General features: G+C 49.7%; 1 long non-coding RNA gene across 1 annotated transcript; it reads left to right on the top strand.

The window, feature by feature from the left end:
• Positions 1–1,003: 1,003 nt before the first annotated feature.
• LOC140427424 (uncharacterized) lies at positions 1,004–27,052 on the top strand. The gene is made up of 2 exons (XR_011948481.1): positions 1,004–1,091; positions 25,542–27,052. It is a non-coding gene; the product is annotated as an uncharacterized lncRNA (long non-coding RNA).
• The last annotated feature ends 288 nt before the right edge of the window (positions 27,053–27,340 follow it).

Genomic DNA, 27,340 nt, shown 5'->3' with positions numbered 1-27,340 from the left:
GCAATCTTCACTGCCTTTTCCAGCACTAAATCTCCCTCCCGCAATAATATCGCCCAAAGCTTATCATCAAAGACAATTTGGTGGTGGATTAGCGAAGATTTCAGGTCACTGAAGTTGCATGACTGGGCCTTTAGCCTCAAGTCTGTCACAAAACTCAAATGATTCATCAGGTCTCTGGTTACGCATATGGAACAGATAGCGCTCAAACATTTCATTCTTTTTAGGGGAACAATGCTTATCAAAGTGCTTTATCACTTCATCAAATTTCTTGTGATCTTCCCCGTTATCAAACACAAACAAGTTGTACAGTTCGAATCTCATGTGGTAAGATAGCCATCTGATACAAAGCACGTTATCATGGAGTCTGCTAACTATTCCTCTGAAACTTGCATCGAGCACTGACCATTCACATGTACATCTTATTACCCTCTCAAACTTCTTCTCAAGATGGCCGGATGTGTTTCCCTTTATATCCGAGTCACAGGTCACATGACCTTGGTCTAGAGACTGCAATGTGTGCCTGTACCGCCACCTGCTGGTTGGAGGTCGCACACCATCCAAGTATGATATAGCCTACAGGCATATCACCATACTGAACAGTCTGGAAAATTACACGTATCATGTAACTTTTGTGACAAATGTCATAGCCTTGATTTCCCACATGAATCAACTCCTTTAGCTAAGGTGTATTACAATTTGCTGGGAGAGCTTAAAGCTCTCACAATAATAGGGCATCACTGCAAACAATTGATAGAAATTGAGAGATGTTCTCTTTCATCATTTGTGAACAACACTCCACCATAGTGCCTTATGTTGATTCCTCTTGGTGTAACTGTGCAGCGTGTGCTGTCCCATAGCAGCATTGTATTTTTAGCGGGCTTCTCATTGCAGTGCACGTGAAATAGCTGGCTTCCATTTTATTTGTAAATGTGCCTCAATGGACTGAGGGGGCAGCTAAATTCTGAAGAACCTGCTGTTAGATGCATTTCTTCCGATGTTTAACAGGTAACCCGATCCTGTCTCTTTCTGACGATGAGGGGTTTGACAGAGAGGTCAACAGGTGCTGCTATCCTGACACACAGCAGCAGCATGTGAGTACATACCGCGAGAAACTGGCTTTGCAAGGCAGTCATTGGCAAGAAAGCAGCGCAAGTAGCACCAACGCAATTGTAGAAGCCCAGAACAAAACCTATCCATTTCCAATAGTCCCAACCTGCCATTCATCCTATTGCTGACTTCTATCTTTATTAATAATGTGCGAGTGTGTTCCGTGTATTGGACAAATGATCACACAAGTATTTAGTATAATCACAGTTTATTATTGAACATAGGATTAGTTCTATACTTAATAAATTACACGCTACTACACATTAGACTATATCTAGCAGTTTAAACAACCTTTATTTAACTTCCACGTGATCGGCGCTGTGCAGGTTAGATAAGGCCTTTATCTTGCTCCCCACGTGTGACGGCTGGAGGTTGTCTACTAGGCTGAGTGTCGTCTTCCAGGTGGAGATCGCGGGTCCTTGAACTTGGTTGGTCGATGTGTTGCAGTTGGATGACAGAAGCTGGTCCCCACAAAGAGGCAGAATGTTGGTTGTGCAGTTCTTATCCTCCGATCTTTCGCGCTCCTTTTGAGTGGTCCCAGGTAGGGATCCAATGGATCGATAGGCTTTCAATCACCCTAATCAATTCTGGCCAGTTAGGGGCGTGTACCTTAATGGCTGGGCGAGTCCTAGTCAGTCATGGCCGTTAGTGTCCAAGGCACGTAGGCGCTCCCAAATAAGGCAAACAGGCGACCCTGAGTCTGCCACTTATGGCAAGTTTCAATCTGGAGCTCATTGTCTGGGGAAGACCTGTGAGTGGCCTTGAGCAGGTGTGAGTTTCTGTATGAGCCTGCGTTGTTGTTTGTAATATACACAAGTTGTGTTCTGTCTGTGACCCAACCTGATCACAATTCCCATCATCCTTTGCGGGCGGCCATTTTAGATGGCCACAATCCAATGGCACAGAGTTAGACTTTGTACACTATGTTGGAGATCTTTGGTTGATAGAGAGTTCATATCACCTGCAGAGAAACTGAATAAAACTGAATAATTTCTATGAATCATATTATAGCGATCAAACAATTGTTCAGATATATTTAAAAATAAAGGCACACAACCACAGAATTCCTAAAGTGCAGAAGGAAGCCATTCGGCCCATCGAGTCTGCACCGACCCTCTGAAAGAGCACCCTATCTAAACCCACTCCCCACTCAATCCCTGTAAACGCATAACCCCACCTAACCTGCACATCTTTGGACACTAAGGGGCAATTTTACCATGGCAATCCCCCTAAGATGCACATCTTTGGGCTGTGGGACGAAACTGGAGCACCCGGAAGAAACCCACACAAACACGGGGAGAATGTGCAAACTCCACACAGACAGTCACCGGAGGCCAGAATTGAACCCTGGTCTCTGGCACTGTGAGACAGTAGTGCTAAACACTGTGCCACACTGCCACCCAACCCCAGCTGCAACAAGTATTAATGAAAATAGCGTCATATCAATTATCCTTAAATTAAACCAGAAAAAATTAACAGATCCATCCAATAAGATTTCTGCATTTTTTACAGGAAGATAAATTATCAGCAAGTGAAGACACATTTTGGAAGATTATTCAATAGCAGTGTACAATCATGTTATTAGCCAGATAAAACTATTAGTTAATGCTTTCATTTCCTCATTATTTACAGAGAATCACCCAAAATAACATGTTATTATTTCAGATGGCCGCTGTACACACTTGTCATACCCTATGATAAATCACCATACACCAGTGGGTTTATCTGTTGGTTAGACTTCATTTTTAACATTTCGAAGTGCGTGAAATACTATTTTATATTCCTCAAATTATTTTCAATTGTTACATATTTTGTAACAGTTTGAATTAAAAGTGATCAAGGCTTGAAAACTGGCATACCATATTACAATGCAAAAATTAAAATTTTGCACGCCAACAATTTGTGGTATATTCACTGGAGGTTAGAAGAAATGCTTACAGTATGATATTTGTAATGATATATTAGGTACTGCTTAGTCACAGAAATTAAATATATCACACAATGGTCTGAAATTGTGATATTACAGTTGAAGCCTGTTATAGTGCTGGGGGGGGGGTGGAGCACAGGGCATCGCGATATGGGGACGATCTGTTACTTTACGTATCGGACCCATTAGAAAGTATCGGAGGGAATCATGGATGTTCTGGTGGTATTTGGTCGGTTCTCGTGGTATAAACATGGGAAAGAGTGTGGTCTTTCTGATCCAGGCGAGGGAGCAAGAGAAGAGGTTGGACGAGCTTCCATTTAAAGTAGTGGAGGCGAGTTTCAGGTATCTGGGCATGCAGGTGGCATGGGGATGGGAGCAGCTACATAAATTAAATCTGCAGTGGTTGCTGGAGCAGTTGAAAGGGGATTTTAAGAGGTGGGGCGTGCTCCCGCTGTCGTTTGCTGGACAGGTGCAGTCCATGAAGATGACGGTACTCCCGAGGTTTCTATTCGTATTCCAGAAACTTCCGATTTTTATTTAAGAGGGCATTATATGACTTTTAAATAGAAACAATCAGCTAGTGTACGGGGAAAAGGCAGGAGAATGGCACAAAGTCATAATGCGTATTTGGAGAGTGAGTGCAGACATGAGGGACCAAATGGTCTCCTTCTGCACCAATACAATTCTGTGATTCATACACAAGTAATTAACTAAGTCATTAATAAAAAGAAAATCCAGTTATTGTTCCAGTTAAACAGAAACTACAATTATGGTTAGCACTGCTGCCTCATGGCACCGAGGACCTAGCTTCGGTCCCAGCCCTGAATTACTGTCCGTGTGGCGTTTGCACATTCTCCCCATATCTGCGTGGGTCTCACCCTCACAACCCAAAGATGTGAAGGATAGGTGGATTGGCCATGCTAAATTGCCAAACTGTCCCTGGCCAGGCCCCCCCAGTTGGCAAATCTGGAGGAGATCAGAGCATCCCTTGTGCATTGGCCCTGGTACACACGTCATGCGGTCTCCCCTGTCTGCCTGGGTCCCATGTCCTGCTCACCCTCGCCCTCCCCTGCATCTTCCTCATCGGACTGGGCGTTCATCCTCTTCTTCTGGCACGTCACCACTCTGCTGTGTGATGTTGTGGAGGATGCAATAGGCTGCCACGATGTGAGCGACCCTCTCAGTGTCATACTGGAGGGCCTCGCCCCAGAGGGGTCCAGGCACCTGATGGATTGGCCACGCTAAATTGCCCCTTAATTGAAAATAAAAAGAATTGGGCACTCTAAATTTATGAAAAGAAATTACACTTATTCCTTTCTCACAACTGCTTTAACTATTGCTGTGGTTTTGATTTTAATATAGGTCTGTCTCTGCTATCCACAGTTTTCCCTCTTGTACAATTTACAAAAGTATGTTCAAAACCTGAAAACATTTCGAATCAGTGATGGTTTCAAGTGTTTGAACTGTCCTCTCAACACCTTGTTTTTGGTGCACTAACTCTCTTGTTTTTTCTTAAACATTCATTCGTGTCCTAATATCTTGATGAAATTGGTTTCTGTAACCTCTTGAGCTTCAATCATGCTAGGTTCAGGTTCGGGATTTGCTGACACAACAAAGCAGTCACACGTTTCTGCACAGCTTGAAATTTAGGGCCTGTTGATTCCGTCACCACATCTCCTAATCTTTTCAATTAATAATCTCAACAGATGTGATTTAGCAGCCTCATCGTGCCCGACTCGGTGTGTGGCGCAGTCGTGACGCTCGAAATGTCTTGTGGGATTCGATGGAATTGAGAGGATTTTAAAAGTTTTTTTTTAGCCTCTCGCTCCCCCTCAACAGCCATGACGCCCACCCCCTACTTGAGAATTCCGACCCCAGTCTCAGGGTGGCATTCATCCTCACCCACATCCAGCATATGAGTGTGAGGCGAAAGAGAAAATGCTGGAAAATAACAGCAAGTCTGGCAGCATCTGTAGGGAGAGAAAAGAGCAAATGTTTCGAGTCCGATGACTCTTTGTCAAAGCTAACAGACAGAGGAAGTGGGAAATATTTATACTGTGGAGTGAGAATGAAAGATGAGTCATTGCCACAGAAACCCAGGGAAACCGGGTGCTAATGGCCACAGAAACCAAGGGGAACTGCTCTTCTCTCTGACAAGATTTCTGTAAGTCCCTCCCTCACTATCCAACTTCACTGCTTTCCATTTCTCTCTTAGTGTTGGCATTTTAACTGTCTTTTACCATTTCTTTCTTTCTTAATGTACTTTTAAATTCCCCCCCACCCCCACCAATCTTATCCACCTTTCCTTCACCTCTCTCCTCTTTGCTCCCCCCCCCCCCCACACACACCTACAGTTCATCCTCTGATGTTAGTTTCTCTGCTGTTTGACCTTTCACATCTTTTGTTCTCTCTGGGGACTGCCATTAGCACTCTTTCCCCTTGGTTTCTGTGGCCATTAGCACCCGCTTTCCCTGCGTTTCTGTGGCAATGACTCATCTTTCATTCTCACTCAACAGTATAAATATTTCCCACTTTCTCTGTATGTTAGCTGTCATAATATACACCAGTACATTATGGTGCAGACACACACACACTCACTGATGGACATGCAGTGGGACCAATCAGCATACTCAACACCGCAGCCAATTACCAGTGAGAGCACATGCACTATAAAGACAGGGGACAGGAGAGTTCCCGCTCATTCTAGTAGCAGCCAGCTCGGAGCACAGAGCTCACAGCCTGCAACACAGACATTCACCATGTGCTGATTGCATCACCTGGTTAGGACTAGGCAAGGGTCAACAGTTAAAGCTGGTATTGCATTTACCCACAGTTCAAGTATGTTAATATAGTTAACCTTATAATCAAATAGAGTTGCACCACTTCAAGTGTTGGTGACCTGTTTGTGATCCAGAACACCCAACACATCATGATACCAGGAGTGAACTGGTTCAGTCCAGATAGCCATACTTCAGTGTACAGTGACAACCAGCAACGATACCCAGGCAAGATGTTCAAGATCCGGGTTCCGCAGCAGCTCCAGTGCCACGGCGATCTCCGCGAAAACTGGCGGGTATTCCGGCAAAAGTTTGAAATCTTCCTGCTAGCAGCCGAACTAGAAGACCTGGTTGATCCTGAAAAAAACAGAGCTTCTCCTCACCATCGCCGGTGCCACAGCAGAAGAAATCTTTTTAAAATTCAAGTTCTCCAAGGGGCAAAACAGGAGCGACTTCCAGGAAGTCCTGGACAAATTCGGCAAATACTGTGAGGAAACCATACTCCCACCAACAAGGAAAGGTAAGAGAAGCGCCAGTACTCACCTCGAGGCTGAAATCCCGGAGCAGAGAACCATTTTGGTCGGCGGCCATCTTTCTAAAGGGACTGCACTTGCGCAGTTGCGCGACGCCGCGCATGCACAATCACGAAAACGGCCATCAGTAAAGGAACCGCGATCTGCGCATGTGCAAACACCTCCTACGTGCTACGTCACGCGCGTCATGATGTCAGAGGCCCCGTACCACGCCCATTTAAAGTGGAAACGTCCCAAATCAAAGAAAAAATATTTTAAAGCTGTAAAACAACCTTCCTTCACCTGGAATGACAGCACAATGCCTCAAATTGAACCAGGAAATGATATAAACCTACGAAGAACCCTGCAACAAGCAGTTACCTACGCCCAAACCGAGTCCGATTCCGACTTCGCGCAGACCAGTGAAACCGAGGACCCGAGGGAGCCTTTTCAAGTCGCTATTATAACAAAGAACAGGCTGTCCCCGAATCAAAACCACCAGCCGCTGTCGGTGCACAGCATTGATTCAGACGACGAGTGGTGTGCCACCATGACGGTCAACTGATCCCAGATATGATTCCGCCTGGACACTGGTGCTTCCGCTAATCTCCTAGCGTGGTCAGCCTTTCAAACCCTTGGGGTTAAACCAACTATTCTTCCGTCGACCTGCCAACTAGTGGACTACAATGGCAACGTCATTCCTGCTACCGGTTCATGCCAACTCGAAGTGATGCACAACTCGCGAAAAGCCATCCTTCCCTTCGAGATCGTGGGCACCTCGAAGGACTCTCTGCTAGGCGCACAGGCGTGCAAACTCCTAAACCTCGTTCAACGAGTACACTCTCTCTCTCCAGAGGACACGTCTGCCTTCCAGGATGCGGACTTCAGGGCGCAACTCAATGCCATCATCGACCAGCACCGCGACGTTTTCGAAGGCATGGGCACGCTTCCATACACTTACAAAATCCTGCTAAAACAAGACGCCATGCCTGTGGTTCATGCTCCTCGCAGAGTCTCAGCACCCCTCAAGGACCACCTCAAACAGCAGCTGCAGGACCTCCAGGACCAAGGAGTGCTCTCCAGATGACGGAACCAACCGACTGGGTCAGTTCCATGGTGTGCGGAAAGAAGCCTTCCGGCGAGCTCCAGATCTGCATTGACCCAAAGGATCTGAATCGCAACATAATGTGGGAGCATTACCATATCCCCAAGCGCGAGGAGATCACATACGAGATGGCTCGGGCCAACATCTTCACCAAACTTGACGCCTCGAACGGATTCTGGCAAATTCAACTGGACAGGTCCAGCAGAAGGCTGTGTACCTTTAATACCCCGTTTGGCAGATACTGCTACAACAGGATGCCATTTGGGATTATATCGGCATCAGAAGTATTCCACCGGATCATGGAGCAAATGATGGAGGGCATTGAGGGTGTGCGCGTCTATGTTGACAACATCATCATTTGGTCCACCACCCCGCAGGAGCATATCAGTCGCCTCCAGCGCGTTTTCAAACAAATACCGGACCAAGGCCTTCGCCTCAACAGAGCCAAATGTTCCTTCGGCCAGACGGAACTCAAGTTCCTCGGAAACCACATCACCCGGTTGGGTGTGCGGCCGGATGCGGACAAGGTGGCAGCCATCACGGCCATGCAGAAGCCAGCGGATAAGAAGGCGGTCCTCCGATTTTTGGGCATGGTCAACTTCCTGGGGAAGTTCATCCCTAACCTCGCCTCCCATACCACAGCTCTCCGGAACCTGGTCAGGAAGATGACAGACTTCCAGTGGCTTCCCAGCCACGAGCGCGAATGGGAGGAGCTTAAGACCAAGCTTACCACGGCCCCGGTATTGGCATTTTTTGATCCCACGAAGGAAACAAAAATTTCAACGGATGCCAGCCAATCCGGCATTGGGGCATTGCTCCTGCAACGCGATGAGGCCTCATCTTGGGCCCCTGTTGCACATGCGTCACGTGCCATGACCCCCACGGAACAGCGCTACGCGCAGATCGAAGAGGAGTGCCTGGGCCTGTTGACTGGGGTCGACTAATTTCATGATTATGTGTACGGCCTCCCCCAATTCACTGTCGAGTCTGACCTTCGCCCGCTGGCCAACATTATACAAAAAGACCTGAATGATATGACCCCTCGCCTCCAGCGCATTCTTCTTAAACTCTGGCGGTACGATTTCCAGCTCCGATACACCCCGGGCAAGTCATGATCATAACCGACGCTCTGTCCAGGGCAGTCAACACCCCATGTGACCCAGAGGGGTTCGTCTGCCAGGTCGACGCCCATGTGGCCTTCACGGCCTCCAACCTGCCAGCCACGGATGAACGCCTAACCCACATTCGCCGCGAGACTGCGGCTGACCCCCTACTACAGCGTGTCATGCGCCACATGATGGATGGGTGGCTCAAGGGCCAATGCCCACAGTTCTACAATATGAGAGACGATCTGGCAGTAGTCGATGGTGTCCTTCTGAAGCTGGACCGCATCGTGATCCCCCACAGCATGCGCCAGCTCATTTTGGAACAGCTACACGAGGGCCATCTTGGCGTGGAGAAGTGCCGACAGAGGGCCCGAGAGGCTGTGTACTGGCCCGGCATCAATGAGGACATCGCCAACACAGTGCTCAATTGCCCCACCTGTCAGCGGTTCCTGCCGGCCCAACCACGGGAGACCCTACAGCCCCATGAATTGGTCACGTCCCCTTGGTCTAAGGTAGGCGTTGACCTGTTCCATGTGCTCGGCAGGGACTATGTTCTCATTGTAGACTATTTTTCGAACTACCCGGAGGTCGTACGCCTGCACGACATCACATCATCGGCGGTCATCCGTGCCTACAAGGAGACCTTTGCTCGTCACGGCATCCCACTCACTGTGATATTGGACAATGGCCCTTGCTTCGCGAGCCAGGAATGGTCCAACTTTGCCAGGAGGTACAACTTTGTGCATGTGAAATCCAGCCCCCTGCACGCCCAATCCAATGGTAAAGCGGAAAAGGGCATCCACATCGTCAAATGGCTCCTCTGCAAGGCTGCCGATGCAGGATCCGACTTCTACCTCGCCTTGCTGGCCTATCGTTCGCCCCCAATCTCCATGGTCCTCTCGCCAGCCCAGCTGCTCATGGGTCGCACCCTCAGGACCACGGTGCCGTCCATTCACGTCCCAGACTTCGACCACGTTCCGGTCCTTCAGCGGATGCAACAGTCTCGTGCACAACACAAGGTGGCGCATGACGCTTGGGCGACTGATCTCCCTGCTCTGGCGCCGAATGACAACGTCCGCATCCATCTTCCGGAGGGTGGCTGGTCTGCAACTGCTGTGGTTCTTCGGCAGGTGTCTCCCCGCTCGTTCCTGGTTCGCCTGCCAGATGGTTCCATTCGCCGCTGCAATCGGCGTGTCCTTTGTCTCGTTCCACGCTCGCTACGTGATCCTCCACCGGTGCCACGCCCTCCTGTTGTCCCCAACCTGGACTATGTGGAGATTCCGAATACTCTGCATCCTCCTCACTCAGCCGTGGCCCAGGCCGTTCCTCAGCCGGTGGCTCCTGACCCACCCTTGAGGCGGTCAACCAGAATTCGTCACCCACCTCAGAGACTTGACTTATGAATTTTACAATGCTGGACTCTTTGATCTGTTCTGTAATCCTGTTTCATCGTTCCAGTAGTTTGTATATAATGTTCATTTCGGTGTTGGTGTGACACCCTGGGCGAATTTCCCCTACCGGCCCCGACACATTTCTGCCCCGAACGGCCGGCGGGAGTCTCCGTAACACCGGCCGATCAATGGGGTTTCCCATTGTGGGGCAGCCCCACGCCGTCGGGAAACCCCCGGGCACCGGCAAAACGGAGACTCCCGCCGGCGGAGAATGACGCCCCCTATTTCTCTGTGCCAAGCACCTTCCCGTGTAAATAGATTAGCCTCATGTACGTAGTCATGTAAATAACACGCACATACATAGTCAGGTCCATTCACTACACAATATTTATTGTCACGCAGGCACATGTTCATTATATAAAAGGGGGGATGTCATAATATACACCAGTATATTATGGTGCAGACACACACACACACACTGATGGACATGCAGTGGGACCAATCAGCATACACAACACCGCAGCCAATCACCAGTGAGAGCACACACACTATAAAGACAGAGGACAGGAGAGTTCCCGCTCATTCTAGTAGCAGCCAGCTCGGAGCACACTAACTAGCTCACTCACTCTCTCTCACTCTCACTCATTCACTCACTCTCACTCACTTACTAACTCACTCACTCATTCTCTCACACTCATAACACTCTCACTCATTCACTCTCTCATACTCACAATACACTCACTCTCTCCCACATTCACACCACAATCATCCACTCACTCTCACTCACACTGAAAACACGCTCACTCACTCTTTCGCACACTTATAACACGCTCACTCACTCTCACACTCGTACCACAATCGCTCAATCACTCTCTCTGACACTCACAACATGCTCACTCACTCAGTCTCTCTCACATTCAAACCCCAATCACTAACTCACTGTCTCCCACAGTCACTCTCTCTTACTCACTCACACAGATGCACCCACCTGCAGCCTCTTGCTCTCTCCCTCCCCTGACCCACCTGCCAGTCAGTCTCTCTCTCCCCATGCCTGCCTGGCAGCTAGTCTCTCACCTCCGCACCTCTAGCCCACCCAGCAGCCAACGTCTCTCTCTCTCTATCTATCTCTTCCCCTCTTTGAAAACCTCCTTTTCTCCATGGACTCATGGCCATTACCTGTGCTCAGGTCTCAGGCTGAGTGTAGTACAATGCTTGCTGCTCCTCCAAGCAGAGTCTAGTGAGTCTAGTAAAGACTGCGGAGCAGAAAACATGGGAGGAAACGGCCTGTGATTGGAAGAATAAGAGCAGCTCCTTGCAGAACCTTCCACTCTACTCTATGTGCTGGCATTGTGAACACTGTGTCCAGGTAGCAGGATAGAGAAGAATGGCAGGCTAGATTTGGTCCATGGGCTGGAGTTGGACAAGCCTATTGTAAGTCAATTATTTGTTCTTCTGGAGACAGCAATACTTGTTGCGCCTGGATATTCAAATTCAGCAAACAAGTTTCAACTTGCAAGTTGAACCATGGCAGAGAAAGCAAGGGAAGAAACCCACTCAAGATTTAAAGCAGTGTTTCAGTTGTTTGTTGTATTTTGCAGAGAAACAAGTGGTTAAACACACAGAGATGTCTTGTCTCATAGACTTCTCTCTCAAACTGTCCAGTGACCCAAATATGGTTGTGGCTGGTGTATTCCAGTTAACTTGGTTAGATTATGGGCGCAATTCTCTGAAAAGATTTCCAAGTTCATTTGTGGCAGGTTTTTCAGGGAGTTTCCCAGCGGCTCTGCCGGTGAGTTCCCCACTACTATTCAATGACACTTAGTGATTTAGTTGGGCACTGGGGAGTTTCTCACCGGATTAACCCACACTTAACAATTATTATTGGCACTGGGGAGTTGAACTCAGAGGTTGGGCCGCCATTTTGAAACAGTGCCCCGATCTCTAAGTGAGCTTGTGGGCCCCCACACACCCCACCCATGGGAAATGTCACACTCCACACACATGGGCACTATCACACACACCCCAAGTGAAGACACTCTACTATGAGTTTTCTGGGGTCCCCCACTTCAGGCCCCCCCAAACCCCCCTCCCTTCCAGGACCCCCACCAGTCACTCTCCCAACTTCCCGGAGGCCCTTACATACCTGCCCTGCACTACCCCACCCTTCAATATCCCCTTCACCCTCATTTCATGGACATGGCCCCCCCCCCTCAGCCCCGACCCATGGCAGTGCCATCCTGGCACTCAAGCAGCCTTGCACTGCCACTCTGGCCATTCTACAACCAGATTGGCAGTGCCATCTGGGCACCTTGTCACTGCCAAGGTTCCCGCGTTCCAGGGGAAGGGCTAGCCTGTACTTAACCTTAATACCCAGTGGTCTCTGATGGCCCGGGAGACCCCCCCCCCCAAGCCCCCACCTGCAACCCGCTTTGTGTTACATACCTGCCCACTATGGGGTGTGCCCTGCATTTCCAGTAACAGCAGGTCTGGTCCATGGGATGGAGGATGATGACAACCCACTCTGCGATGAACTCTGTTGTTCCACATATGTGACAATGTCTGACTCCTGCCCATGGTCGCACTTTACACTGTCCACCTGGGTGATCCCTGCATGCGAGCTGGTCATTCCATCACCAGGTGCCATCCGATCCCTGGGGTGGCGGTGGTGGGGACGGCTGTGGGGTGGGCGAACTCAGCCCACCCACAACGCCTGCCCATCACCCCCCCCCCTCGCCGGGGGCTCCCTACACCCCTTCTCTGGCCAGGCCAGACCAGCCCACCCCTCACACCCACCTGGCAGTGAATCAAGGTAGGTTGTAACAATGTGTTTAACGTGAACAAATATACACAGGTTTGTGCCCTAGCCCCTATAACTAAACTGCACCCTGCACCCATGGCAACCTAATTAGTGCCCGTCTCTCTGGTCTTACAGGCCCTAACACTACGTCTAGGTGGATCCCCAAACAGTGCATCAAGAGTGGAGGCGGCCTGCTGTGATTCCCACTCTGCGATCTGGGTCTCCGTTGGCAGGCGTCTTCTGGATGGGCCCAGCTGCTGCTCGGGTGCCCCAGGTGGCATTCTGCCAACCTGTTCTGCCCGCTGCCCAACAGGTGCACCGGGGACAGAGGGGGGGGACTCCAAGGTGCTGCAGTGTTCCGGCATTTCCACTGCAGAGGTCACCGCACGGGCCCCTTCACCTCCTCCTCGTTCAGAGTGCCCAATGGCCCCCAGGCTACTACATGGGATAGGAGAGGCCCGCTCTGGTCTCGGCCAGGGTTTACATGCTCGCAGCCATGGAGCACAATGAGTGGGCCATCGTCGTCTGAAACTGTGCCACATCACATTGTGACATTGCCATCTCCTTCTGGATCTCTATCATATCAGCCAGTGACTGCGACATCTCCCTCTCGGACTGCGCCACCTCCCTCTGCGTCTGTGCCACGTCGGCCAACGCCTGGGCAAAGATGCCGATGTTCACACCATGGCCTGCTGTGACTGGGCCATGCTCAGGAGCGCCGCTGCAATTTCCAGGTGGCTCTGGACAACCCTCTCCTAGGCCTCGGCCTGCGTCTGCACAGTATGCCTCAGGCATTGCCTGCAGAGAATGCCCCAGGGTGGTGTTGGGGCGGCATGGTGTCACAGGGGTGGCACGGTGACACACTGGGTAGCACTGCTGCCTCACAGAGCCAGGGACCCGGGCTCAATTCCAGCCTCGGGTGACTGTCAGTGTGGAATTTGTACATTCTCCCCATGTCTGCATGGGTTTCTAGTATGGCCCCCTCCCTGGTTGGATTTTCAACATGCTGTATCAAAATGCCCTCCTGGACACATCAAACAAATTGCACTCCATCCGAGCCCTGCCTGTAAGCAATTCTGTAGCCATCTGGGATGGCCACTTTCAGCATATAAAATGGACACTCGCAGAGCATACAGGGAAAAATGGACAATGCAAGGTAACAAGCAAGCACAGAGCCTGAATGTGTATTTAGAAGACAGACTGCAGACAGAACCGAAATTCTTGGCCGATTTGATGGCCCATCTCCGATAAACAAAAGACTAGTGCTCAGGTAGCCGATACCGACCCAGACAATCCGGCGCCACTACCTCAGCAAGAAGATACAAACAAAGCAAGGCCAACGGCCACTTAGGACACGCCCAGCCATCAAGGCACCTACCCCTTTATTGGCTCAGATCGATGGCGCTGCCCAATTGATTGGGACCAAGTTTAAGGCCCGCCTAAAAGCGCGCAAACCCCCCCTCCGAGTATAAGAAGGAACCCCGCCATGTGTTCGCTCTCTTGGATTCAGCTCTCAACTGGAGAGACCCCTCCACCTGCACCACCAGAAGCAAGTTCAAGTTCAACGCTCGCAACCAGACGGACGACCATAGCTACACTCCTGCTACCTCTTCGAACCTAACAGTCTCAGATCCGAACAACGGCCACTGTTCCTCTGACCTAAGTGGGTACCCAAAGTTAAGTATAGGTGTTACTGATAGACATAGTTTAGCCTGTAGTGTTATTGTGCATGAGTAAACCACACTGTGTGTAAATAAAGTACCATTGACTTTGAACTAACTAACTGGTGTATTGGCTCTATGATCGATATTCGGTTGAACCTTGTGGCGGTATCAAGAGATACCTGGCGACTCTGAAAAGGATATTCATAATTAAGATTAAGAAAGGCGACCTTATTAACCGCCATATTTATAGCCACTAAAAGATAGCAACATTACTGGCGACTCTGGTGGGACTCGACCTAGAAGTGACTTTGTCACTCCGAGAGAACCCAACTTTGAATTAGAAACCCAATTGGAAAAAGTAAAAACCACAAGCATAAGACCAGTATCGATCAAACCGCCAAGATCTGGAAGTGTGTAATTTGCATGCGTACTAACAAGGGATATAAAGTAACTTCGATAGATTTTGTTGCGTAAAACTGTCGGGAGTCTTGTAGACTGGAAAATAGCTTAAGCCGTACACGTGTTTGTATCACTGCTTTATTCCCCCCTGTTCCAAATTTACGGTAGAAACCCAGAGATTACAGTAGGGATGGTAATGAAGGCAATGGAATACTTTATGCATCCACAAGAGCTCGAGGTCGCAGTGACCAATCGAGCAGAGCAGTGTCCCATATGGGAAGAAGAGATGAGGAAGTATCTAAAAGGGAAAGGATGGCCCCTTTGGTACGAATTTTGCGCAAATGAGGAAACAGGTCCTGGAAGTATAGGACAGACTTGGTGGGATAACCTGACCGAGATCCATAAAAAGAGTTTAGGAAAAGTTTGTGAGCCGATGGTTGTGAAGACGCTCCGCAGAGAGATTTGAGACAGAGAGAAGAATAGTGAGGAAGACGTCACAGAATGTGAGAAAGTTAATAAGCAACTCAGAGAGCAGTTAGCAGCGAAGGACAAGGAGATGGCTGATGTCAAACGGGCACACCGACCTTGTCTCGCTCACCCAAGCAGCTTTCAGTCCCAGTACGATAAGTCCTACCAAGACACACAACGCGCGGTATTGGTAAGAGACAGAACTTCAAGTCGAACAATTAAAGATGCAATGTAAGGATTTAAAGGCAGCCCTACAAGCACTCCACAGTTCCACCACGGAACAAAGGCAGAGTTCGGTGGACCACGGCAAATGCCGAAAGCAAATTGCAGACCTGCAATCCCTGCTCTCGGTACAAAATGGTTTCCAAGATACATTTAGACCCCCCAGCTAGATCAGGAAAATGGCCCCCATTGGCAGGAGCTAAATGAAACTGCCCATTGCTATGTGCGTGGAGCATGTACTCAAGATAAAACCCAGAAAAGGAAAGCACCCCCACCCCCGACTGCACAGGTAGTGCGCAATCCCATGAAGCCTGTCACCACACAGCGCAGAGCCCCAACAAATGGAGACCCCGATTTTCTGTACACCACTCCATTAACCATCACCCAATTAAGGGACACGTGTGACAAAATCAAACCGTTCCAACCCACATCGGACCCGCACCATTATTTTGCGCGAGTTAAGCAACAGGCAACCATATACGGCCTGGACGAAAAAGAGCAAGTTAAGCTCACAGTTTTGAGCCTCGACCCCTCAGTCATGGCAGCCCTTCCCGACCCACAAAATGTAGGAGGAGGTACCCTCCAAGAAATGCATGCAGCGATCCTAGATGCGATCGGCTACAATAAGGGAGATCCCGTAGAAGGACTCAATAATTGCAGATAGAAAAAGACCGAGCACCCAACAGCGTTTGTTAGACACCTTTGGATCCACTTGACTGCAGTATTTGGAGAGTTAGCCCGTGCCCATTTGACACCAGAAAATATGGTCAAATGGACTCGTATCCTAGTCTCCCACCCGGCCGAAGCAGGACAGAGAGCTTGCGCCAATTACGACCCCTCAGATGACACACATAATGAGAAATGGGTATTAAAGAGATTGTCGCGAGCTTGGGAACAGTCCCTTCAGGGAAGGTCAGAACAAGGAAAAGTAGCGGGAGCGGCCGTGGTCAGCATGAGTCAGCTGACTTGCGGGAGTGCAATGGGGGGATAGGGGGTTAAGCGGATGCTTGACTGGGGTGGGGGGGGTTGAGGGGGGGGGGCGCTGGAATGCTGCTTTGCTGACTGAAGGAGAATCGATTTTAAAGGGGAGAGTCAGGACGGAGAGCCTCCGGCTGGGGGGCTGGAGTGTGCGGGAGGTACATGGCTGGCCTAAAAAAGGAGATGGCTAATCGGTGGGGTGGGGGGTGGGGGTGGGTGGGTGGGGGGGGGTAATTAGCCCCCCGACCAGGCTGATCACGTGGAACGTGAGAGGCCTGAATGGGCCGATCAAGAGGGCCCGTGTGATTTCGCACTTGAGGGGGCTAAAGGCAGACATAGCCATGCTACAAGAAACGCATCTGAAGATCGCGAATCAAACCAGGCTGAGGAAGGGATGGGTGGGGCAGGTTTTCCACTCAGGGCTGGATGCGAGGACCGGGGGGGTCACATTTTGGTGAGCAAGCGGGTGGCATTTGAGGCGGCGGGTATTGTGGCGGATAAAGGGGGTAGATATATTATGGTGAGTGGCAAGTTGCAGGGGGCCCGGGTGGTGCTAGTGAATGTGTATGCTCTGAACTGGGACGATGCAGGGTTCATGAAGCAGATGTTGAGTAGGAGTCCGGATTTGGAGTCAAGCAGGTTGGTAATGCGGGGGGACTTCAATACGGTTCTGGACCCAGCACTGGACCGGTCTAGGTCGAGATCGGGTAAGAGGCCGGCAGGGGCCAAGGTCCTGAGCGGGTTCATGGACCAGATGGGGTGAGTGGACCCGTGGAGATTTGCCAGGCCAAGGGTGAAGGAGTTTTCTTTCTTCTCCCATGTACACAAGGCGTACTCGCGGTGGGTGGTAAGTAGGGCGCTAATCCCGAGAATGGAGGGGGTGGAGTATTCGGCCATTGCGATCTCGGACCATGCCCCGCACTGGGTGGAATTGGGGCTGGGGGAAGAGAGAGGCCAACGCCCTCTGTGGAGACTGGACATAGGACTATTGGCGGATCAGGAGGTCTGTGGGCAGATTCGGCGGTGTATCCAAAGCTATGTGGAGACCAATGATACGGGGGAGGTTTCAGTGAGTGTGGTCTGGGAGGCGCTGAAGGCTGTTATCAGGGGGTGCTAATTTCAGTCAGGGCCCACAGGGAGAAGAGGGAGAGGATGGAGAGGGAGAGTTTAGTGGGGGAGATACTTAGGGTAGACAGGAGGTACGCGGATTCCCCCGAGGAGGGGTTGTTAAAGGAGCACCGGAGTCTGCAGGCGGAGTTTGACCTGCATACCACGGGAAGGCGGAGGCTCAGTTGAGGAAGGTACAAGGAGCGGCGTATGAGTATGGGGAGAAGGCAAGCAGGATGCTGGCGCATCAACTGCGGAAGAGAGAGGCGGCCAGGGAGATTGGGGGAATTAGGGATGGGGGGGTAACACTGTGCTGAGCTCGGCAAGGATCAACGAGGTCTTCAAGGACTTTTATGGCAAATTGTATGAGTCAGAACCCCCGGAGGGGGGGGCAGGGGATGAAGCAATTCCTGGACCAACTGAGGTTCTCTAAGGTGGAGGAGGGGCGGGTAGAGGGATTGGGGGTCCCGACTGAGATGGAGGAATTGGTTAAGGGGTTGGAGGGTATGCAGTCGGGCAAGGCCCCGGGACCGGATGGGTATCCCGTAGAATTTTACAGGAAATTCTCAGAGCTGTTGGGTCCGCTATTGTTGAGAACTTTTAACGAGGCGAAGGAAAAGGGAACCCTTCCCCCGATGATGTCGCAGGCTCTGATCTCGCTTATCCTTAAACGAGATAAGGATCCATTGCAATGTGGCTCCTATAGGCCAATTTCACACCTTAATGTAGATGCCAAACTGTTGGCCAAAATCTTGGCCACTAGGATTGAGGACTGTGTCCCGGGAGTGATCAATGAGGATCAGACGGGGTTTGTGAAGGGCAGGCAGTTGAACACGAATGTGCGGAGGCTCCTGAATGTGATCATGATGCCCTCGGAAGGGGGGGATGCAGAAGTGGCGGCGGCAATGGATGCGGCGAAAGCCTTTGATCGGGTGGAGTGGGAGTACCTGTGGGAAGGTGTTAGACAGATTTGGGTTTGGAGAGGAATTTATAGGGTGGATTAAATTGTTGTATCAGGCCCCAGTAGCGAGTGTGTCGACGAACCAGCTGCGGTCGGAGTACTTTAGATTACATCGAGGAACGAGGCAGGGGTGCCCCCTGTCCCCCCTGCTGTTCGCCCTGGCAATCGAGCCACTGGCCATGGCGTTGAGGGAGTCCAGAAACTGGACGGGGTTGGTTCGGGGGGTGAGGAGCATCGGGTTTCACTGTATGCGGATGACCTGCTCCTGTACATTGCGGATCCAGTGGAGGGGATGGGGGAGGTCATGCAGATCCTTCGAGATTTCGGGGACTTTTCGGGGTATAAGCTGAATGTTGGGAAAAGTGAGCTTTTTGTGATACATGCGAGGGGCCAGGAAAAGAGACTGGGAGAGCTACCGCTTAAGGTGGTGGAGAGGAGCTTTCGCTACTTGTGCCTTCAGGTGGCTAAGAGTTGGGATGCCCTGCACAAGCTCAATTTAGCACGGCTGGTGGATCAGATGGAGGAGGACTTTAAGAGGTGGGACATGCTGCCGCTTTCCCTGGCGGGCAGGGTGCAGTCCGTGAGGATGACGGTCCTCCCCAGGTTCTTGTTCGTCTTCCAGTGCCTTCCCATCCTCATCCCCAAGTCCTTTTTCAAGCGGCTAAACAGGATTATTACGGGATTTTTGTGGGCAAACAAGACCCCGCGTGTTAAGAGACTGTTCTTAGAGCGCAGTCGGGGTTTGGGTGGGCTGGCGCTGCCAAACCTTTGCAGCTATTATTGGGCAGCGAATATATCCATGATCCGGAAGTGGGTCGTAGAGGAAGGGGGGGGGGCGGCATGGAAGCGGTTGGAGGTGGCGTCTTGCAGGGATACTAGCCTGGGGGCATTGATAACGGCTCCGCTCCCGCCCCCACTGACATGGTACACCACGAGCCCGGTGGTGGCGGCGACATTGAGGATCTGGGGTCAGTGGAGACGGCACAGTGGGGAGGCAAGGGCTTCAGTCTGGACCCCAATATGGAACAATCACAGGTTCATTCCGGGTAGACTAGATGGTGGGTTCCTAAGCTGGCACAGAGCGGGTATGAAAAGGATGGGGGACTTGTTTATTGATGGGACTTTTGCTAGTCTGAGGGCGCTGGAGGAGAAATTTGGGTTGCCCCCAGGGAATACCTTTCGGTACATGCAGGTTCGGGCATTCGTGAAAAAGCAGGTGGGGGAATTTCCATTGTTACCTGCCCAGAGGATACAGGACAGGGTGGTCTCGGGCGTGTGGGTAGAGGATGGCAAGGTATCGGACATATACCAGGAGCTGCAGGTGGCGGGGAGGCCTCGGTAGAAGAGCTGAAGGGCAAGTGGGAGGAGGAGCTGGGTGAGGAACTCGATGAGGGCCTGTGGGCTGACGTCCTGGACAGGGTCAATTCCTCCTCATCTTGTGGATAGATTTTATTTGTAAAGGGCAGATACCCCACCTTGTTTTGCGAATTTGTTAAGGTGTTTTCTTAATTATTACTATGCTTTTTGGTGTTTTCTTTTTGTCGTGGTTTGTAAAAATTATTGAAACATTTTGAATAAAAACAAATTTTAAAAAAGGAACAAGGAAAAGTAGAGGAAGAACAGGCAGATGCTAACATGCATCCAGTCAGGACACATCAAAACCCTGTATGGGTAAATGAGGGAAGAAACAGCCCACAGCAGCCTAAATCACAAGAATGCTATAATTGCGGACAGTTAGGACATTACGCCCGAGAATGCAATGCCCCCCAGAAACAGCAGCGAAACCAGCAAGCAAATGCCCCAAATAAGAACAAAGCCAAGCCCATTCACAGTGTTTGCGCCCGTTCCGAGAACGCAGACATGAACGGCACCGATTGACGGTGTTTGGACTCCCTTTGGGACAAGTCTGGAAGACCGGTAGTAGCAGGCACAGTCCTGGGACACCCCGTAGAATTTCTTTGGGACACAGGAGAGTCCCGGACCACGTTAAATTCCTCCACAATGTTCCAACAGGATAAATGGCCCACCACAGACACCATTACCCTCAGCGGCTTCACAGGACACTTGGAGCAGGGACACATTACGGCCCCTGTGGCTATTGAGATAGGCAACATTAAGACGAAACACCCCGTTGTTCTAGTAGATCTACCCCAGACAGCCAAACACATTTTGGGGATAGATTTCATGAACTCCCACAATCTTTTGTTTGACCCCGATAATAGATGTGTGTGGAGAATGGCAAAGGCAGCACGAGCCCCCGCCATGCTCACAGTTGGAGACTACGCACACAGGATTAGCGCAGTAGGAGTCTTCTGGTTTGATCCACAAACCATTAATCAAGACAAAGAAGTTAGAGACGTTTTACAGAAACACAAAGCATCTTTTGCCCAGCACAAGCACGACTGCGGCAAGCACGACTGCGGCAAGATCGCAGGTTTAGTTAATATCACAGGTCCCGATCCTAAACCCCAGAAACAGTACGGTTTCCCCCAACAAGCAGAGGGAGAAATTGCAAAAGTCATCCAAAGTTTACTTGACCAAGGCGTACTTCGTTCAGTAGCCTCAACTAACAATGCCCCAATTTGGCCTGACAGGAAACTCGATAGCTCATGGCGACTGACCATCGATTATAGGGAACTAAACAAAGTGACCCCATTAGCAGCCCTCACCGTGGCCACGAGTCCCGAGACAATGTTAAAACAGGGACACCAGTCGAAACGTTTCACGATTTTGGACATCAGCAACGGCTTTTGGTCCATTCCATTGGATAAAGCGTGCCAATACAAATTTGCTTTCACCTTCCAGGGACAGCAATACACGTGGACGTGCCTACCACAAGGCTTCCACAACTCCCCCTCCATTTTCCACAGACAATTGGCAAATAGATTAGCTAAATGTTCCTGACCCGAATGCCTCGTTCAGTATGTAGGCAACTTACTCCTGCAGACGGACACTAAGGGAGAGCACATTTCGCTTCTCACAGAATTATTAGGACTCCTTCACGAAATCGGATGTAAAATTAACCCCAAAAAGGCCCAGATTCTCCAGGAAAAGGTAATGTATTTAGGCACAGTAATCACCCATGGCAAATGCAAGATCGAGGAAAAAGGCATTGACTCCATTGTTAAATTACCCTTGCCCCATAATGTTACAGCCCTCCGGTCATTTCTAGGACTGGTTGGCTACTGCAGGAACCACGTAGATGGTTTTGCCACAAAGGCAGCCCCTCTTTCCGAGCTCCTAAAAAAGCAAGCCCTATGGAAATGGCTTCCACAGCACACGGATGCCGTGGATGCATTGAAACGGGCCCTGAGCACAGCTCCCGCTTTACAGGTACCAGGCGCACTCTCCCCATACGCAATAGAGGCAGCATCCACCGACCGAACCCTTTCGGCCGTGCTCCTTCAGGAAAGACACAATCGTTTAGGCCCCGTAGCCTACGCCTCACGAGTTCTCAATCCGGTAGAGCAAGGAGCTGCTGCCTGCGAAAGGCACTTGCTCGCAGTTTTTTGGGCTTTTCAGCACTTTGCATACATAACAGGACTCAACCCTGTAACCATTTTAACAGAGCACAACCAACCCAACTTCTACTAGACGGTAGACTAAAGGACGGCACAGTCAGCCAAATTCGTGCAGCACGATGGACCCTACTCCTACAAGGACGGGACATTACAGTTAAAAGGACTAAGAGACACACGTTTCTAGCAGACAATTTACAGTACGCAGGCACCCCACATGAGTATGAGATCATTACCACCAGGCACAACACAGGATCCTTTGTCCCCAAATCAGCTCCCCCGAAACCATGTACTACACCCCAGAGACCCCAGCCCACAGACACAGACGCAGCTCTTAGGATTTATGTGGATGGCTCCTCCACAGTTTTAAATGGTAAAAGGATCACAGGTTGTGGTATTTATGTAGAGGACGCGCAGGGATGCGCGTTAGAAGAAATCTCACTGAAATTGCCTGGACATCTAGGTTCGCAGGCAGCTGAATTAGCAGCCATAGCCTACATTGTACAGCACCCCGACTCGTTCCCGACCCCAGCCAACATATACTCTGACAGCCGATATGGCTGCAATAGTTTAACTGAGTTCCTACCTCTGTGGGAATCTAGAAGTTTTGTTTCCGCAGATGGAAATCCCCTACCCTCAGCCCCATTACTCCAGCATATCCTCAAGACATCTAAAGGCCGTAAATACGGTATCGTTAAGGTTTGCAGCCACCATCGTTCTTCCCCTCCCGGTAACGTTAAGTCAGACGCCCTCGCAAAAGCAGGTTCCAGGCATGGTACTTTTGGAATCCCCCCGAGAGTGCCCCAGTACACGCGGTCCAGGTCTCACTGACCAATATTCAAGATTTCGCCCAAGCACAGAAGAAAGACGAAAGCTCAGGGAAGTTTTAAAAGGTAACTTCCCAGCCCCCTATATGTACAGAAACGCTTTAACAGCACATGATGGCATAATTTTAAAAGACGGTATTTATGTGGTCTCCACCCAAGATAGAAACCAGATTATCTGCCAATTCCATGACAACCATGGACACCAAGGGATAGATTCAACCCTTGCCCACCTCAGACCTCTCTGCTGGTGGCCCGATTTAAAATCCAATGTGACTCATTACATTGAGAATTGTTTGATTTGCGCCCAGAACAATCCAGACAGGTATGCGAAGAAAGGTCAACTCAGTCATGCCCGCCCTGTTAATGGCCCCTGGACGAATCTGCAGATAGATTATATAGGTCCCCTACCCCCTGCAAAAATGGTTTTAAATATGTGTTGGTAGTGATTGACACCTTCACGAAATGGGTGGAAGCTTTTCCATCTAGGACTAACACGGCTAAAACGACAGCCAAGATTCTAACACAGCACATCTTCACAAGATGGGGCCTTCCCCGTAGTATCGAGTCAGACCAAGGCTCACACTTCACAGGACGCGTCATGAAAAATGTCCTCATAATTTTCTGTATACGACAAAAATTACATATAGCCTATCCCCCCAATCCAGCGGGATTGTAGAACACATGAATCGAACCCTCAAAGCTACCCTTAGGAAAATGGTTCAGCAGCATAATACGACATGGGACACAGTTCTCCCATTTGCACTCATAGAACATAGAACATAGAACGATACAGCGCAGTACAGGCCCTTCGGCCCACGATGTTGCACCGAAACAAAATGTTCATTAGGAACACGGTATCGACTTCAACAGGATACACCCCCACACCCTCATGACCGGACAACCCATGAAGGGAACAGACTACTTATTAGGGCTTGATTTGGCAAGCCCCACAGTCACCGCCCTCACCCACGAGAAAGCAGTACAACAAATCCTGGAAAACGTTAAAGCAGCCCAGCTCGCTGCAGCTGTTAGGCTTGGCACACGGAAAAAACAGAATAAAGGATGTTTTGATAAAACGGTACACCCAACGGAATTTTCAGTAGGACAGCAAGTCATGCTCTCCCTGTACAACCCCAGTTCATTTCTTTCCCCCAAATTCGCAGGACCCTACTCAATTTCAGACAAAGTCAGCCCCTCCGTTTATAAGCTCACTTATCCCAATGGCAAGTCAGGGTGGTTTCACATAAACCAGCTTAAGGTTTATGGCACACAGTGCAACCACTCCCACCACATCTCACTCGCAGCAGCAGACGAACATGCCCCTCCCATGAATGACCTATTCCTACCCTCCCCCAACCAGTCCAGCCCGTCCTCGGACACCACTTCGACTCCACCCCCAGACACACGACTCCGCCCCTCCCTTCATTCGATCAGCACCGACAGCGACAGCACTGATACGTTAGACCTCATGGAACCGCCACACAATTTAAATTCTGCACCAGACCCCACTCCCAGCGACTCCGAACAGGATATGTTTGACCCCTACGAGACCACTTATGTAAAAGTCCCTGAACCAGACCCACCGCCCGATGACAATGGGTTGCCCCCTACCGCCTCCACCCTAGACACTAAGCATTGGCACCGCGACAATTCCTACCGACTCATCCGTAACGATGAGATGGACCCCACATCAGCCCTCGCCGCCTTGGCACACCCCCTCCAGTCACCAGTGTGGCAACCGGGAGAAAATGTTGACTCAGAGTCTGACTCCCACCAGACGAGCCCCTTTGCAACTCTTTTTAGGGTAGAACAATGAGGTGTCCAGATGATGAGAAAAAGGAACCGATTGAGATTTACGGTGTCCTTCTTTCCGATGGAGCCTGCCCGCTTTCTTGTTTCAGCTTGTTTTTAAAAAAATGTTGAATGTTTGTATGTTGTTCGACTCACGATACAGTTTATTCATGACCCCACGCCAAAACTTGTTGCAGTCATAACTGCTCTTTTAATGCCACACAGCAGTTAAAGGGACAAGTTTGTCAGCAGACACCAGTTGATACAGTCATAACTATTCTTCTGATTCGACGGCAATCATAAGAACCAGTTTATCCACGGTGAACACAAATTCTTTCCGTTCTTGTCCGGTCACCCAGGCAGTGGAGTAACGGCACTGATCCCCGCCCTGCCTGAGGACCCCCATCTGGTCAGCTAGGCTCGGGTAGTGCACCTAAGGCAGTGGTCACCGCCCTACCCGAGGATTCCACCCATTCTTGCCCCGCCGCAGCCCATACGCACCCCATTCGGAGCTTTTATTCCGAAACTCTTTTACTGTTTCTTAGGATGTGATTTAAAGAATGCTCTTTGCCACAAGTTTTGTTTGCTTTCCGGCAACCCTTAGGTCGCTATCCCCACATGCTATTTACATGTTCAAACACTTGGGTGAAACGATTTGCTGCTGGACGGCGAAATTGTCTGCCCACTCAGCTGCGAGATTGCTCGCACTGTGACAGTATTTTCTTTTTCGGATGTCTTGTCACCAAAAATATTTGGTTTAAAAAAAAAATGAGGGAGTCACTTATGGTGACAATTCTAATGGGCAATTGATGATAAAAGTAGAGACAGACAGACATACGAGATATTGAACAAGGTAATAACAGATATTATGCTGGTGTCGACAGGAAATCCAAAACACCAGAAGACAGAGGAAGACCAAGAGAAAAATGAAGACGGACATAATGACCTACATTTGGATCATCGTGGGATCACTACAGTTGCGCACGGAAGTGACCCCCCTAACCCCCACCACACAGGCCGTGAATGTATCCCATCACTGCCGTACACCACACCCAGAAACAGCCACTGACACACCAACCTGGTGCGACAACCTCATAAAATGATATTCCCTTTCATCGTGGAAGCGCTACTAGTGATAGCAATACTCTGAAGTGTCATCCAGACACTGAGACTTCGAAAATGGCGAAGGAAAGCCTCCCGCACTCCAATATATACACTTAGACCCCCTATTTTCGGACTCTAGCAAACCCCCCACTTTCTCTAAATAAATAAAGTGCATCGATTATTTTTTTGATTTGTTCTAATGAAAGAAAGGATTTGAATTCTCTGTATTTGACCGCCAAGATACAGAGAAATGTAATGCTGCTATTGTATAGTTTTGTACTGTTTGTAAATTCTTTTTATTGGCTAAACAGCCTGAAGATAGTTTAGAGGAAAATAGTTAGAGGTTCCCGTGTTTGAAGAAAGAAATGTAGTGCATGCTTGAATGTTATAGTGCCCCTTAGAATTTTATAATGATATGATGTAAATAAAAGCAATTTAGGTAAAGGTTCAATCCATAGGACAGAGTAGGATAGAACCTGTCCTTGATTGCGGGTGCTCAACTTAGGCAGAGAACAAAGAAGATTCAGTAATGTGATCCTTCATGCTTCGCGTTGAGGATCATAAGGAGGGAGTGCAGCCATCTGGGATGGACACTTTCAGCATATAAAATGGACACTCACAGAGCATACAGGGAAAAATGGACAATGCAAGGTAACAAGCAGGCACAGAGCCTGAATGTGTATTTAGAAGACAGACTGCAGACAGAACCGAAACTCTTGGCCGATTTACACATTGATGGCCCATCTCCGATAAACAAAAGACTCGTGCTCAGGTAGCCGATATCGTCCCAGACATTCCGGCGCCACTACCTCAGCAAGAAGATACAAACAAAGCAAGGCCAACGGCCACTTAGGACACACCCAGCCATCAAGGCACCCGCCCCTTTATTGGCTCAGATCAATGGCGGTGATCGAGAAGCTGCCCAATTGATTGGGACCAAGTTTAAGGCCCGCCTAAAAGCGCGCGAAGCCTCTCCGAGTATAAGAAGGAACCCCGGCATGTGTTCGTTCTCTTGGATTCGGCTCTCAACTGGAGAGACCCCTCCACCTGCACCACCAGAAGCAAGTTCAAGTTTAACACTCGCTACCAGACGGACGACCATAGCTACACTCCTGCTACCTCTTCGAACCCAATAGCCTCAGATCCGAACACCGGCCACTGTTTCTCTGACCTAAGTGGGTATCCGAAGTTAAGTATAGGTGTTAGTGATAGACATAGTTTAGCCTGTAGTGTCATTGTGCATGAGTAAACCATACTGTGTGTAAATAAAGTACCATTGACTTTGAACTAACTAACTGGTGTATTGGCTCTATGATCGATATTCGGTTGAACCTTGTGGCGGTATCAAGAGATACCTGGTGACTCTGAAAAGCATATTCATAATTAAGATTAAGAAAGGTGACCTTATTAACCCCCATATTTATAGCCACTAAAAGATAACAACAATTCCCAGGCAATATGGGGGAATTAAAGTCATCCATCACAACTACCCAGTTTTTTTCACACCTTTTCAGTGTCTGACTACACTACTGCTCCTCTGTCTCCTGTGGGCTATTGGGAGGTCTACAGTACACACCTA

The sequence above is a fragment of the Scyliorhinus torazame genome, chromosome 7 (genome assembly GCF_047496885.1).
Source record: "Scyliorhinus torazame isolate Kashiwa2021f chromosome 7, sScyTor2.1, whole genome shotgun sequence".
In the NCBI taxonomy this organism is placed as follows: Eukaryota; Metazoa; Chordata; class Chondrichthyes; order Carcharhiniformes; family Scyliorhinidae; genus Scyliorhinus; species Scyliorhinus torazame.
This window is presented reverse-complemented; position numbering and strand designations above follow the sequence as displayed.